Source organism: Labeo rohita, chromosome 7, assembly GCF_022985175.1.
Source record: "Labeo rohita strain BAU-BD-2019 chromosome 7, IGBB_LRoh.1.0, whole genome shotgun sequence".
Lineage (NCBI taxonomy): Eukaryota > Metazoa > Chordata > Actinopteri > Cypriniformes > Cyprinidae > Labeo > Labeo rohita.
This window is the reverse complement of record NC_066875.1, coordinates 27,244,388-27,259,585: the sequence shown is the minus strand read 5'-3', so window position 1 is coordinate 27,259,585 and position 15,198 is coordinate 27,244,388. Positions and strand designations below refer to the sequence as shown.

The window sequence follows — 15,198 nt, the reverse complement described above, 5'->3', positions numbered from 1 at the left end:
ACAGGTACTGTAGCAGCCGATTAAGAGTTGCAATAGTGTTTAGGACTTACTGGGGCTAAGCGTACTTAAGGCTATAACAAGATGTGGGTCAGGCCAACCGTAGGATAGTGGGAGGTGCACTTTGGCTGGACGGAGTGGGTCTGGCTTGTGGTTGTTCTGTCTGCGTGTGTTGATGTGAGATTAGTGTTTGTGTGTGAGTGCAGGCAGAAGGGAGATGTTGATAATAAGGTTTCCTAAGGGAAATGGAGAACGAGAGAGAGAGAGAAAAGAGCATGAGTGCTGTCTAGTCTGTGATTGCAAGCAGCTTTCAGCAGTACCGCCTGACAGTGTCAACTCTTTCTCTTTTGCTGTCTCTCTCTCTCTTTCTGTCTTTCTCTCTTGTGATGCAGGAGCATCAGTCTTTCCCCTCAGCTCTTTGCTGCTGACACAGGGAGTTGAGGCTCAGTGATTCAGCTGCCACACTGACACACACACACACACACACACACACACATAGTGAACTCTTTCCACCAGTTCTGCTGGGCACACAGAGTGCACACGTTGTGAGACGTGCGTGCACAAATACACCTACCCAAATACAGATTCTGATTTGCCAGTGCTCTTGTTTGTCTACAAGGAGAAATGCAAACGAAAGTATCATCTTTGTTTGTCAATAAAGAGTTTGATTGTAGTATATTTTACCATATGATTATTGGCCGATATGAGAATTTGACAACTGAATTTGAGAATTGACAATGTTGGAGTTTTTTTTTTTTAAATCAAATGTAAATTAATATCACAGTCACATTTTCTTGATTAAATAAATATTAATTTCACTATCAGATAAAGAAACAATATTTTATATTTTTACATTAGCAGTGTAATCAATATTCTGTTTGAATATTGATGAATCTCATCAAGTTAGTGTATTTTAGTGTATTTAAGGATTTTATATTTATTCCGAAATAATAACTAAAGGCAGTAACAATTTAATATATTTTTTATATAATATGTGAACTCATGTTCAGCTGTTCTTTTTAATAGATAACTTTGAACAATTTTTTTTTTTTCAGATCAGACATCAAAGCTTGGTAAATACTGGTCACAGACACAGAGATTTACTTTAAATATCACCAAACCTATTACTCACAAAAAACTCCCACAGATCATGTTTTCATGCCGTTTTAAGTCTTATTTTGACATAGCAAATTGGTTATATATAAGTGTGTGAGTTGTTTACGTATATTTTAGGGCCCGAGCACCGATGGTTCGAAGACGCTATAGGAATTGCTGATTCTTCTTCTTCTCAAAAATGAAAACCCATGAAACTTAGCACACACAACAAAAATTGTGAAAATTTACGTCTGATATGGGTTTCAGAAGTGGGTGTGGCAAAATGGCTTGTTAGCGCCACGTATAAAATTTCAGCAAACTGCCCCTTGACATACATGTACAAAATTCAGTAGACATGTGTAACACACCGATACCTACAAGAAAAGTCCTTCTTACGAAGTCCGAAAACCAACAGGAAGTCTGTTATTTTGAATTTTCTCTGCAAGTTTTGTGGTGTTTTGGCCTTTTCAAGCATTGTATATAAATGAACTCTACCTGGAGATTTAAACATATCAACACCAAATTTGGTCAGTGTAATGTAAAGCCCTTTGTGATGTTAAATTGCGAAGATCTTGAGTTTTCGTTGAAGGGCGTGCCTGTGGCAGCCTGACGAATTTTGATGTTTTGCCATAAAAAAGTTGTTATAATTCAGGCATACAATGTCTGATCTGCACCAAAAGTCACATGCTTGATAAGAGTCCTGTCCTGAACACATGCCCATCACCATATTTAGAACTCCTCATAGAGATTTAATGACATCAAAATTATATTTTGTCAATCTACACTAAAGGCCTTGGCAATGTTAAATTGTGAAGATCTTGAGTTTTCATTGAAGGGCATGTCTGTGGCTGCCTGACAAAGTTCGATGTTTCACCTTGTAACTCAATCATACAATGTCCGATCTGCCCCAAAACTTCACGTGTTTGATAAGAGTCCTGGCCTGAAAATATCTAAAGGCCAAGGTTCAGATTTTATCATAGCACCACCTGTTGGCAACAGGAAATGTCATGTTTTACACTAACTAAAATATGCAATGTCCAATCTGCACCAAACTTCGCGTTTGATTAAAAGCTCTGCCCTGAAAACATCTACACGTCAAGATTAAGTTAAAATCACAGCACCACCTGTTGGCAATAGTAAATGTCGTGTTTATACTGAAACATACCATGTTCAATCTGCACCAAACTTCATATGTTTGATAAAAGTTCTGGCCTGAAGACAAATACACATCAATTTTCAGTTATAGTCATAGCGCCACAAGGTGGCAGCAGGAAGTTTGGCACATATAAATGACTTTGACATATTCCTCCTATATTAACCACTTTAAAGGCATATTGCCCACTGTTCGCTGTTTGCCTAAAGCCACCGGGTGGTGGTAAGCCTGGGTGCAGGGCCCTTTCAACTCTGCTTGCAGCTTTAATTTAAGTTAGTCTTCCCATTAACTCCAGTCATAACCAATCATAATCCTCTCATGTTACTTTCCATCATTCATTCTTAATTACCCCTCACAAAACTCGCCGCACGCTTTAGGGGGTTTGGTAAAACTCAACGGGCTCAGGGGAAGTGAGAGAGATGTGGACTCTCGCTTTAACTTTTCCCACTGATGTCACTTTTGGACAATGTATCTTTAGAAAAACTAGTGATTTGTACACTTATTTTATTTTAACTGGCGTTGTTTTATTTTTGTTCTAAGAATTGTTTTTTTCTCATCCAATACTTTGAGGAGGCACTGCCTCTCTTGCCTCCTCAGAGGAAACACCCCTGATATTTATACCAAATAAGACGAGGTGGATTGTTATGTTTCCTTTAGCCAATCTGTCTGTCCTCACAGATCCTTAATTAAAGCAGAGACAGGATGTGGATCAGAGTTCATATCGTGTGACTTCCTGTAGTGAGTGTGTTTGTGTTGCGGTGTCTCTGCATTTGTGTGTGTGTGTCTGAGCGAGCGAGCGAGCGAGAGCGAGACGAGCCATTCATGTGCACTGGGCTGTGGAAAGCCAACAGATGTATAATGTGAGGCAGTCCCAGGGTAAAAGAGAGAGATGCTCTCGACCTTCTCTTTCCCTGAGGGTCTCGGGGGCGATTTTGTGCTTTAATGTTCTGAGTCTTTATAAGCCTCTTGACCACGAGGGGTTGGTGTTTCAATACTGAAACTTGACTTCACCTAGCCTTGGCTGCCGAAAAAGGGAACGGCTGGTTTTTGTGTGGTTTACTTAGGTTAAATGTTTGTAGAAAGTACGAGATCATGGTTGAACATGTTCAGACAGAAATTTCACAAGTATGTAACTTGATTCAGTCACTCTACTGCAAAGATACTGCTCCATCATGTAATGCATGTAAAGGCCAAATCAGTGAGAGTTTATTAGGTGGGTGGAGCCCCCAAATATAGAATAAATCCCCACTCATACATGATGTCAAAAACTACGCGTGTGTCTGTACTTTCACACTGGTATTTTCCTTAAGTTAGGTTAGATCTGTAACATTAAAAAGGGGATTTTTCACAACAGACAATGGGGGATGTCATATCGTACCTTCACATTTTGATGAACCCCTCTTGTGATATGAATTGATATGAAGAAGATATATTTTGTATAGCTGCTCTATTGATCAGGATTAAAAATGTTCAAGATGGTTAAATAAACTGCCATTTGATCTGACAGTTCAAGAATCAATCTAGTTAAAATGTGAGAAATGGTTTGGAATGGGTGACAGGGCAGAGCAGCGGCGGTCACAGTGTTACAGAGTGGTGTGATAGCGTGAGGGCCCGAGAGAGCAAGCGAGACCGGCTGACGGCATGAACAGAGCCCCTTTGTGCTGCTGCTTTGTGCAGAATGAACATTCAGCAACATAGATGCAAATACCAATCCACATCACTCACATTCACACATAAACCCCCTAACCTACTGTCTGGATGGGATCCAGATGATGGATCTGCTCTTTAAAACGTATCATGTCTCTTTCTTTTTTTTTTTTTTTTAACACTTACGTTTTCTATCTTCTTTCTGACTAAATTAAATAGGCTGTTTTATGCTTGACTTCTATCTAAGTGACTTCTTCACATGTGAAATTAGCATTAACTTCTAACTATGAATTGCGGGGGGTTTTGTTGTATCCAGTCAAGGTTTGGCAGGTTAGCATAGCCCATTTAGCCCCTGCTGGTAGATGCCGTAACTACGTAATCAGGCTATGTAGAGTATCTTTCACCACTAATAGCAAAAATATGTGTCTATTCTGACAAAATACATGTGTAATAATTTTGCAAGCAACATTCAAATATATACCAGGATCTCTATGGGGTCAGTTTTTTTTTTAAAGAAAAAACCAATGATGCATTAAATTGATCAAAGGTGGCAGTAAATTAATTTATTTTCAAATAAATTATGTTCTTTTGAACTTTTTATTTATCACATAATCTTGAAAAAAATATATCACAGTTTCTTTTTAACATTGTTTATTGGGTTTTTCAAGTTAAACAACATATAAAATATAAAATACTGTTTGTACAGTATTTGTGATCAAAAAGGCTTGTGTTGTTTTTGTTCTATGGCGTTCTAATTTAAGGGTGTGTTCACACTTGTAGTTCAGTTCATTTGGTTTATTTGGTCCAGACCAAAAAGAAAAATGACACATTTGGTCTTGGTCCGCTTAGTGTTAACTGCCATTTTTGACAGCGAACCTCAAGATACTGAACCTAAAGGCATATATATTCACAACCTGATTGTCGGTTTGAATGATGTATATTTTGTGACGGAACTCACTGAACACTTCAAACAAAAGGAAAAGTTGCGTCTGTCTTAAAGCGGCGCAGCGAGTGTATGATATCAAAGTTCCCATTCACTGATTGGTCAGCTCAGCGCCTCTTTAAGGCGAATACACCTAATGCTGTCTGCTGGACTAAGCGTGCTCGTTGCATGAATTTATGAATTTATTTTCACCACCTGCAAACTTACAAAGAGCTCATAAAAGGCACTTTACCTCCCCTCTGCTCATTTTGTTTTGGATCCACTGCTTGTTCCCTTCGTGAAATCATGTCGCATAGCATTGCATGAAAACACTGTGGCATGTCTCTGTCATTACTTCCTGTTTTTAGTTCGTTTAGAAGTATTTGGTCCTTGTTGCCTTCATATTTCATTCAAACCACACCAGAGTTCGCTTGGAAGCGGACCAAGACCCCTTTTTTTAGCAGCCTCGGTCTGCTTGTTTGATGCGCACCAGGGCTCCGATGGAAGCGTTTACACTTACTCAAATGAACCGCACTAACAAAGCAATCGCACAAGAGTTTGTTTTAATCAAACCAAACATTACAAGTTTGAGCACACCCTTAATCATTGTTTGTACCCTTTCCAAAAAAAGGTACAGAAGCTGTCACTAGGTCGGTACTTTTTCGAAAGGTTCACCTTTGTACCTAAACTGGTATATTAGAAGTACTGGTATATTTGTACCTTTTTTCTGAAAGTTTGTGTACGAGATTCTAACAATTTTAGGGCCCTATGATTTCCGCAATGTGGGAAAAGCAGATGGAATTAGGGAATCCAGTAATAAAAATGGAATTTTTACCACAGAATGTCATGGAATTTGTCAAAGTTTGGATGGATTAATCAAAAGTAGGTCATTACACTGCAATCAAATCACGAAATGGCCTGGTATTTGTAAATATTAAGCTGCAAAAAGACTGTAAATATTAATCCTGCATGTTTTGCATGTCTCTGTTAATGAAACCGCAGATGTGCGGTTTTGTTTACTACACGTACTGAAGCGCACGCGACTCTCGTAGTGTTTTCAGCGTCTGTCATCTCAATAAATGAGTGATCAACATCTCAGAACTGCTCTGAGAGTTACTTCATTAGCATTCTACATTTCATTTGAGTAAAACTAGCATCATATCAACATTTTTTTAAGGAATAATCATACAATTTTTATTCAGCGTTTTAATTGTAATAGTAAATGTATTTGCCAAAAAAAAAAAATGTTTAATTTTCATTAATGAAAAGATAAATTAATGTTTAATGCCTTCATTAGATAAGCAGAATTTTTTTTTTTTCATAAGGCTACTATAAGAATAAATTAAACTGGTTTTTAATGCATTCAAATAATTAGACATGCTAAAACACAGAATTTGGTAACAATAAAAGAAGGTGGGAAAAAATTAAACATCTTATTGGGCCCTGAACATGTAGTTTTTGTGCAACTTTTAAAAAATAGATGTTAAATTGTTTATTATTTTAATTAATCAGACATGCTTTTTGATTAATACAATTAATTAAAAAAAAATAAAACGGATTTCATAGGGCCCTGCTGTTGTGATGCTGCTTAGTTTTTTTATATTTTTAAGCTGTATGCAATGTTTGTGTCAGTGTGTTGGAGAGAAACAAGCAGGAAAGATGCAGGTGTCTTAATTCAAGAATGAAAATGGCTCAAGTTTGTCTACCCACTCCCCAATAACCCATGTGGCGACAAGTAAGGAGTATATGTGTGTCGGTGTGCGTGTGTGTTTGCTTGCAGGCTTCCTACCATGTGCCGCGTGAATGCGCCGTGTGAGTAAAACCGGTCTCTGTGTGTGTGCGCATCCGCCTCTTTGTGTGAGTGTGTGCCTGTGTGTGGCCAACTTGCTTTGTTGCTTCCTGACCCTGCGTCTGTGAGGTTTATATAACTGGGCCGGTCTGTCAGGCAGAGCCTCCAACCAGCACTGTAACCCGACACCTAATCGCCTCCCGCTGTATGTCTGCGTCTGGGTGCTTTTGCCCCCCATCTGTGTGTAAAAGTGACTCGTACCCATTTTCCTTCACCTAATTCGGCTTAATATGCATGTGAGTTGGTTTCTGTTGTCTGCCACCAGTCGGACATTCCCTCATTCAACCAGTCTGACAGCTCTGTTTCTCCCTAGAGCACTGATCTAAGGTCAGAATCGAATGACGGGTGACGTCAGGAGCAAAGCCGTCAGGTTCACTGATCTGGGGAGGGACATGAGGGGTTAAAGGTAAACAGGAAGGGTTTCTGGTAGCGTTTCTATAGATAGGCGGTCTTCGCTGTGCAGCGGAAGGGGAGGGAGGACAGGGCAGGAAAGGAAGAGGGAGGACATCGAGAGAGGGAGGGGTTAGTCGAGTCATAGGAAAAAAAAGCATGTGGGAAGTTTGCCAGGCCAAACTACACAGTAGGTCTCAATCTCAAGCACTCTTTTACTTTGTCGTTCTCACTTTGCATGTGTTTGTAAATGTGTGGCGTACGTGCGGAGTTCAGTCTGAAGATTAACACGCTTAGACTTTGGGATCAGAAACCATGTATGTGTGTGGAAGTGTGTGTGTCTGTGAGTTAGCCGGCCATTTTCTCCGCTCACGCGAGGGGGGGGTTTAGAGGAATGTCAGGAGTTCAGGGCGATGACACTGTCTGATCTCTTGCCGGACCTTTTTAACCCTTCACGCACACACGTTGGACACACAGGGAGATTAACAGGTGTGGGACGTCGTTGCTGAGCTGGGAAATGCTTGTTTCAGCTTTTTAGAGCTGTTGTGTTTGCAGTTTGGAGGAGAAGTGTGATTTGGTTACTGTTGGTTTATTCGTTTTTGGCCTGGCTGTTGGTTTCTGATTGGCTAGAAGGTTAGGGCTGCAGGTTTCTGATTGGTCAGTAGATGAACAGGAGCCTCAGGTAAAAGTCATGGCAGTTCCTGGCCGTTGCCTGGCTTTGTATACTGAAAGAAAATGTCTTTATTTCACAACCATATTCTTGTTAAAAACACAAAGTGCTGTTATTACTGACAGAATTTTTTTTTAAGGTTTTCCATTTTTTTTTTTTTTTTTCTGTGTGTTAAGTTTTCTAATTATTGGACTTTTTTTGCTGTTTCTTTACTTTCTTTAAATTATTGTGGTGAAACGAAATTGAGTTTCCTTCAGTAAGCCCCTATGATTTCTGCAGTGTGGAAAACGCGGATAGAATCCAGTAATAAAAATACATTTTACAGTATAATGTGGTATGTCATGGAATTTGGGAAATTTTGGATGAGTAAATCAAACGTAGCGCTGTGCGTTTAATCAGATAGCAGCATGAACTAGTGTGTATGAATATTAAAGGGAAAAAAACGCTGCTATTTAAATATGAAGTCTGCTTGTTCTGCGTGAATGTGTGGAGCAGTTTTGTCTTCTAGACATACTCAAGCATGTGTGATGCGCATGGTGTTTTCTGCGTCTGCCATATCACTATATGAGAGTACTCCACATGAACTTCAACTCTAGAGCTGATCTAAAAGTTTCATTTCAAAAAGTATTGTCATATGCAAACAAATTCAGGACGATTTTGAAGCTGGAGGAGAAAATGAGATGGGAGTTTTTCGACATACCCTAACTGTCATGAACCGGAATACACAAGAGTGTATTCCTGGTGCCGGTACCCGGTACCAAACAGTACTTTTTATTCTGTACTGTGCTCTGTGTAATAATGAAAACATTTATTTCAGTGAAAAAAGAAGTCCCAAAATTCTCATTTTCAACATTTTATACAATAGGGCCCTACAATCTTTTTCTTTTTTCCCCCAGAAATTCTTGTGTGTTTTAATTTTTAATTTTACATTTTTCTGATAAGAAAACGAAGGCTTTTTTTTTTAATCAAATGAAAATTAAAGCTTTTTATTTATTTTTACTGTTAAAATTAATACATGGAAGAAAAATTGTGTGAATATTCAGTGTTCAAGAAGAATTGTAGTATGTTTTTCTACAATTAAGTGGTTAATCTTGTAGTAATATTTATTTTTATCATTTAATTGTTTTATTTATATTTGGCAAAAATGGGTATATATAAAGACCAACATTTTACTGTACATAAGTAATACAAGACATATATTTCTGTTACATGTTAAATTGTACTCTTATTTTGACAGGTTGCCATTTAGTTTCTGTTTGTATACAGTATGATATGATGCTAGTTTTCTTAAATGAAATGGTAAAATTCACATGAAGTGACTCTCACAGCAAGATTAGGTGTATGTGTTCATGTCGTCATATACTGAGGCCGAAAATCACTGCGAGCGCCACGTGTGCTTCAGTATTTATGTAGTAAACAAACCCGCGTCTCTGCCATTGATTCATACAGAGGCAAACGAAACATGCAGGATTCATATTTAAACCGTCTTTTTGCGTTTCAATAGTCACAAATAATGTTCACAATATTTCCCCTAATATAATGGTAGGGGAATAATATAATGGTGCTACAATGTGAAAGTTGTAAAAACAAGATGGTTAATTGTGGCTTTAAGGCCCCGATATATCTCTAACAAAATCAAAGAACGAATTTTATGACGCAGCGGTTTGAAACGGCTCACCAAAGCGAACTTTCTGGGGTAGTTTGTTTTGGCTCCTAAACACCTGCCATTGGTCCGTGGTGATTACGCAATCAGTGGGTGTGTTCTGGAACTCCACCTTCTTTGACGGTAGACTTTTTTTTTTCGGTTTTATTAATCATTCCACAAAGGTCAGACGGTAGAACAACATCCAAAACAACAACACCAAGTTACTAGCAATATGAATACACTGGAGTGTTGAATAGCTGAGTTGCTACAAGTGTATTTGCACCTGTACGATCGCTTGTGGAGAGACTTTAAAGATTCGGAGAAGGCATTTAAATCCTAGCAAAAATTGCAACGAAGCACGAGTTATGCAAAGTGACGTGGAGAAACATCCGAGACGGCAAGTAGCAAATAAATTTGTTTCAAATAAATGGTTACACCATATTGGTGCGGCTGTTGTGAAGCGAATTAAAAACCTTCTAATTTTAACCGTTTTAATCAAAATTAAATCATGACACCACAAAAAAATACAAAAAGCTGCAATAATTTACCCAGTTTAATCAAATAAATGAACAGTAATAAAATAAAGTAACAGGTCTGTGTTATTGAGATGACTCCAATATTTTTTTTTTCATCATGCTAAAGTTTTCTGTGAGCCATTCGCACTTCCCATAAAGTACTGATTATGGAAATTGAATGGTTCTTTTGTAATGCAATAATTATATTTTGACTCTGAACTGCTGCTAATCATTATTCTTTTGATTACCCGTCTCACACCTAGATGCACTTCATTATCGCATCGTTGTTGTGTTTAGGGCATCCACACGAGTGGCGTAACACATATTTACATTAATCTACAGCCTGCCTCCAGCAGCGTGGGGGTGTCAGAATGTTCGAATACGGTATATTGTCGCTCAGCCTTTTTTTTAAGCTTCTTTTTGCACCCAAACAAAGAATGAAAACGAATTTTGTTTGAAGTATATTGGGGCCTTTAAACTATTCTTTGTAGTTAGAACATCACAAACACTTCGTTTTAATTCTTTAAACTTTTTCCAGTATTTTTTCATTAAATATCTAATAAATATCTTAATAGGAAAAAAATATTCTTTTAGTTCTGCATGTTTTTAATGAGTAATGTTGTTTCAAATCAAGAAACAGGTTTGTGTTGCCAGATAATATTAATAATCTAAAAAAAAACTCTTAGATATACACATTTGATAGTAGCTCGAGTTAGGATGCAGATGTAGATTTATGTTCATTATCAAAATCAGTAATATCTGGTGAGATATGGTGAAATTTAATTATTCTGACTGTTTGAGGTTTTTTTTTTTTTTTTTTTTTTAATTATCCATTGCTTTTCCATAGTATCGTCCATAGATCATGATAATCACAGTTAAAACCACAAATATTGCACTAATACCAATACCATGGTAAAAATGTGTGGTTTCTAGGTATTAATATGAAAGACAGTAGTCTAAATTTAGTATAAATGCTATAGCTTGATCACAAAAAATACTGTAATTATATTCCATTACTTCACCTTCAATACATGTCTACATTAAAAAATATAATAAAAGTTGACACAGATATACCCACATACTCAATACCACAGTGCAGCTAGTGCTATAGTGCTACTACAGTAAATCTATGGTAAATGATGGCGATTTGTAGTTTAAAAAGCTTTCTGACTATATCGTTGTGCACAGTGTTTCTCATGTCTTTTGTCAACACTGTTTCATCTGGCTTTAACCCGAGTCATTCATGTTCTTCACTGATCTCAAGCGCTTCACACTGGATCTCATAGCGCTGTTTAGTGACCAATACTCATCAGAGAGTGAACGCATTTCTTCAAGTAAGTTTGCGCCGTGCCACCGTTTGAACTTTGATCCGAGCGGATAAGCGGTCCGAGTGGCACGCTTTGACTAGTGCTCTTTTGTTTTGCCTTTTCCACATAAAGGCCCAGCCTTACTGTATTTCGATTAATTGCACAGCCCTATGAGACATCTTCTGCCAGTTTGGTAGACATCGACCAACCCTACTAAAAATTAACCATTAAAGGAGAAGTTCACTTCCAGAACAAAAATGTACAGATAATTTAGTCACCCCTTTGTCATCCAAGATGTTCATGTTTTTCTCTCTTCAGTCGTAAAGAAATTGTTTCTTGAGGAAAACATTTCAGGAAATATCTCCATATAGTGGACTTCAGTGGTGCCTCCAAGTTTGCACTTCCAAAATGCAGTTTAAATGCAGCTTCAAATAACTCTAAACAATCCCAGCCGAGGAAGAAGGGTCTTATCTAGCCGAAAAAAAAAAATCGATCATTTTTTTAAACAAACTGACAGTTTATATACTTTTTAACCTCAAATGCTCGTCATGTCTCATCTCTGCGATGTGCATACATACTCTATGTAATCCAGGTCAATACAGTTAGGGTATGTCGAAAAAACATTTGAGGTTAAAAAGTATATAAATTGTCAATTTGTTTTGAAATTGACAGATCGTTTTGCTAGATAAGACCCTTCTTCCTCGGCTGGGATCATTTAGAGCCATTTGAAGCTGCATTTAAATTGCATTTTGGAAGTTCAATCTCACAGGCACCATTGAAGTCCACTATATGGAGATAATTCCTGAAATGTTTTCCTCAAGAAACATTATTTTTGTCGACTGATGAAATAAAGACATGAATATTTTAGATGACAAGGGGGTGAGTATTTTGCATAAAATTATTTTTATGTACATTTTACATGGGGTTTGGGGGCTCTCCAGACCCTTTTTCTTCTGTCACACACAAGAGTGCCAAACATACAGGTTTCTCCTCTGTATTTGTGTGTGTACTTTGATTTTGGAATTTGCATTTTTGTGAATGGTGTTCAGTGTGTTTGAGTGATGTTTGCATGTGTGTCTGACGCCATGTTTTGTGTCCTCGGTCACCCATGTCTTTCCCTTTTGCTCTAAATAATGAAAGAAGTGTAAAGGTCTAGTGGAGGTTCCCCGCTGTGTGCTCTCTTTCTCTTTCCCCCTGACATATATCTCTTTTCCTGGGCTCCTCGTGGTCTGCATAACCGAAGATTCATTCCTTGTTCAGATGAAAATCATAATTTGAAGTGAATAATGCATCTGTCTGTCCATCCATCCATCCATCTGTCATTCTGTATGTCTAATATTTATTTTCTCTCTCGTGTGTATGCGTGTGTACAACCGTGCAGTGAGCGTAGAGTGGCGTAGACTGAGGCTGGGGGTTGATGGTAATCCTCTGAGGCAGATTAGGTCACCCGACAAAACTCTGAACCTGTACTACCCACACACATGAGCACTGTATCGCAGTATAAGTTATGATGGGAAAGTCTGAACATACTACTTGATTAGTCATACTTATTTAGCTGATGTAATAGTTAGTGTAACCTTAAAGTGAAAAATGGAAATTCGGTATGACATGAGAGTGTGTAAACGATGACAGAATTTTTGGGTGAACTCTCACTTTTGTTTCAACATTATGTAAACATGCATATAGAAAATGTGTGTGAGCATACCTGCATCACTAAATGTAAATGTATGTGCTCATTTGCGAGTCTATGTGCATTGTATTGTGTGTATGTGTGTGTGTTTGTTTTAGATTGGGTTTGTGGTGTTCTGTATGGGTCATTAATAGCCGCCACGTTTAATGGGTTCAGGAAACCAATGCTACACATCAGGCCTTCCCTCATTAATCCTCTCTCTCTCCCTCCATCCCTCCAGCTCTATCTGCTGTACTTCACATTAGTCTGCAGTCTAGTCCTAATTATGGACTCTAAACTCTCTCTCTGGTCCTGACAGTGTAATTCATTTTCACCTAAGCAGGACACAGATTTTAGGTTGTGGGCAGGGATATTGTTACAGTGTTGGACTGTTGTAAGATGAAAGTGAGAAAACCTGTGTGTGAAAGTGTGATATTTAGTAAGGTTTCATTGAAGTGCTTTGGTTGAGGAACTATTAAACATACACAGAGGATGTTCATTATCAATGGGAAAAGGAACAGGCTGTTAAGTAGATTTTTGCATTAATCTTTACTGTGTGAAAGGTGCTTCCATGATGATCTGTGGGTGTTTGTAGGGTATTCCTATATAAATGCCAAGGTGTTCTGAGCATTTTTTAGCATGTTGGTATTTGGGTTTGAGGTAGTGATGGGTGGTAAAACCCTGTATTAAATAGACCCTGTGGGATAAATTACATGTGGTAATATCAAGATGATATTTAAGGAGAAGTTCACTTCCAGAACAAAAATTTACAGATAATGTACTCACCCCCTTGTCATGCAAGATGTTCATGTCTGTCTTTCTTCAGTCATAAAGAAATTGTTTTTTGAGGAGGATTCTTCTCTATATAGTGGACTTCTATGATGTCGGTGATTGGCCAAATATTTTATGGTCCGGTTTTTATGGACCACATTTTACAAACAATACTTTTACAATTAAACACACAATGCCATCAGGATGTGAAAAGACTTTAACCAGTATAAAAAAACGTTTCTGGAAAAAAAAATAATCACCTTTAATAAGTGATGATTGCAGAAAGAACAGAACGTTCAAAAATATAGTTACACTTTAGGGGAGTTTGATTAATATAATTATATTTTTGATTTTGGCTTTGAAGTATTATGGAAATATATTTAAATATTTAAATCATAATTGCTTTCATCAAGGATGCATTAAATTGATCAAAACTATATATTCATAACATTAAAACTTAAAATTGAAAAATCTAAATAGTTCTTTTCAGTTCTCTGTTTATCAATGAATCATGAAAAAAAGTGTCATGGTTTCCACAAAAACATTTAGTTTCACAACTGTTTTGCGTATTGATAATAATCTTTTCCGTAGCTTTACCATTAAAAGAATAAATTTAAATTTTAAAATCTATTTAAATAGAAACGGTTATCTTAAATTGTAAAAATATTTCACAATATTACTGTGTTTTTCACCATATGAATGCTGCCTTGTAAAATATAAGAGACTTATTTTAAAACATTCAAAAAAATCTTGACAATCTTAAACTTCTGAATGGCAACTTAAGTCTTTTTTTTTCAGCATTATAATTTTTCTAGGTAGAAAGTTGATATGCTTGCTTTAGTTAGCACTTTTCGGTTAGCACTTTACCAAATTTTCGGCCGCCGAAATTATTGGCCGAAAATGGCATTTTCATTTTTTGGCCAAAAGAGAAAAATGGTGGAAAATATGAGCCAAAAAAAAGGCTTTGTAGGAATATACATTATTTGGATAATTAGTTAAAAAAGTTCTCATTCTGTTGCATAGAACTAAATAAAAAATAATATATTGATATTTAATATTGTTATATTTTCTGTCCAATTTTATTGTTATTTTCAGTAAAAGTGTGGTTATTTTATTAACTTGTTTTTTTTTTTTTTTTTTTAGTATCATTAAAACTGAGTTAAATTTAAAAATTACTTGATATTAATTACTAAAACGGTAAATAATTCTTACATAGCATTTTCGGTTTTGGTTTCAGGTTTCGGCCAAATGCATCCAGAATTTTCAGTTTAGGTTTCAGACCAGAATTTTCATTTCGGTGCATACCTTTTTTTTCATTCAGAAAGTTTGCCTTAGAACTATAGAAAAAATGCTGATTTTAGTCAGCATAATATTTTTGTGTTGTTGTTTTTTTGGGGGGTGGGGGGGAATGCAAATTAATTAATGACACATGCAAGGCACAGAAATCTACTGAGCTGTCTGCAGCGTTCTGCATGCTCTAATAAAGATGACGAAATTTTAGTCTTTATGTGCCTGCTTGGATATCTGGAATAGTTACAGGCACAAAGACAAAGGGATTGATCATATTC

General features: G+C 37.0%; 1 protein-coding gene across 8 annotated transcripts in view; it reads left to right on the top strand.

Moving 5' to 3' along the window:
- Positions 1-15,198, top strand: part of chd9 (chromodomain helicase DNA binding protein 9) — a 79,377-nt gene that overhangs the window by 11,264 nt on the left and 52,915 nt on the right. Inside the window, exon 1 of one of the 8 annotated variants that reach the window (XM_051116227.1) lies at positions 7,165-7,243. The exons of the other annotated variants lie outside the window; for them this stretch is intronic. The gene's annotated coding sequence lies outside the window, so the exon portion shown is untranslated. Of the gene's footprint in view, positions 1-7,164; positions 7,244-15,198 lie in introns of those variants that run through there. 8 annotated transcript variants of the gene reach the window in all.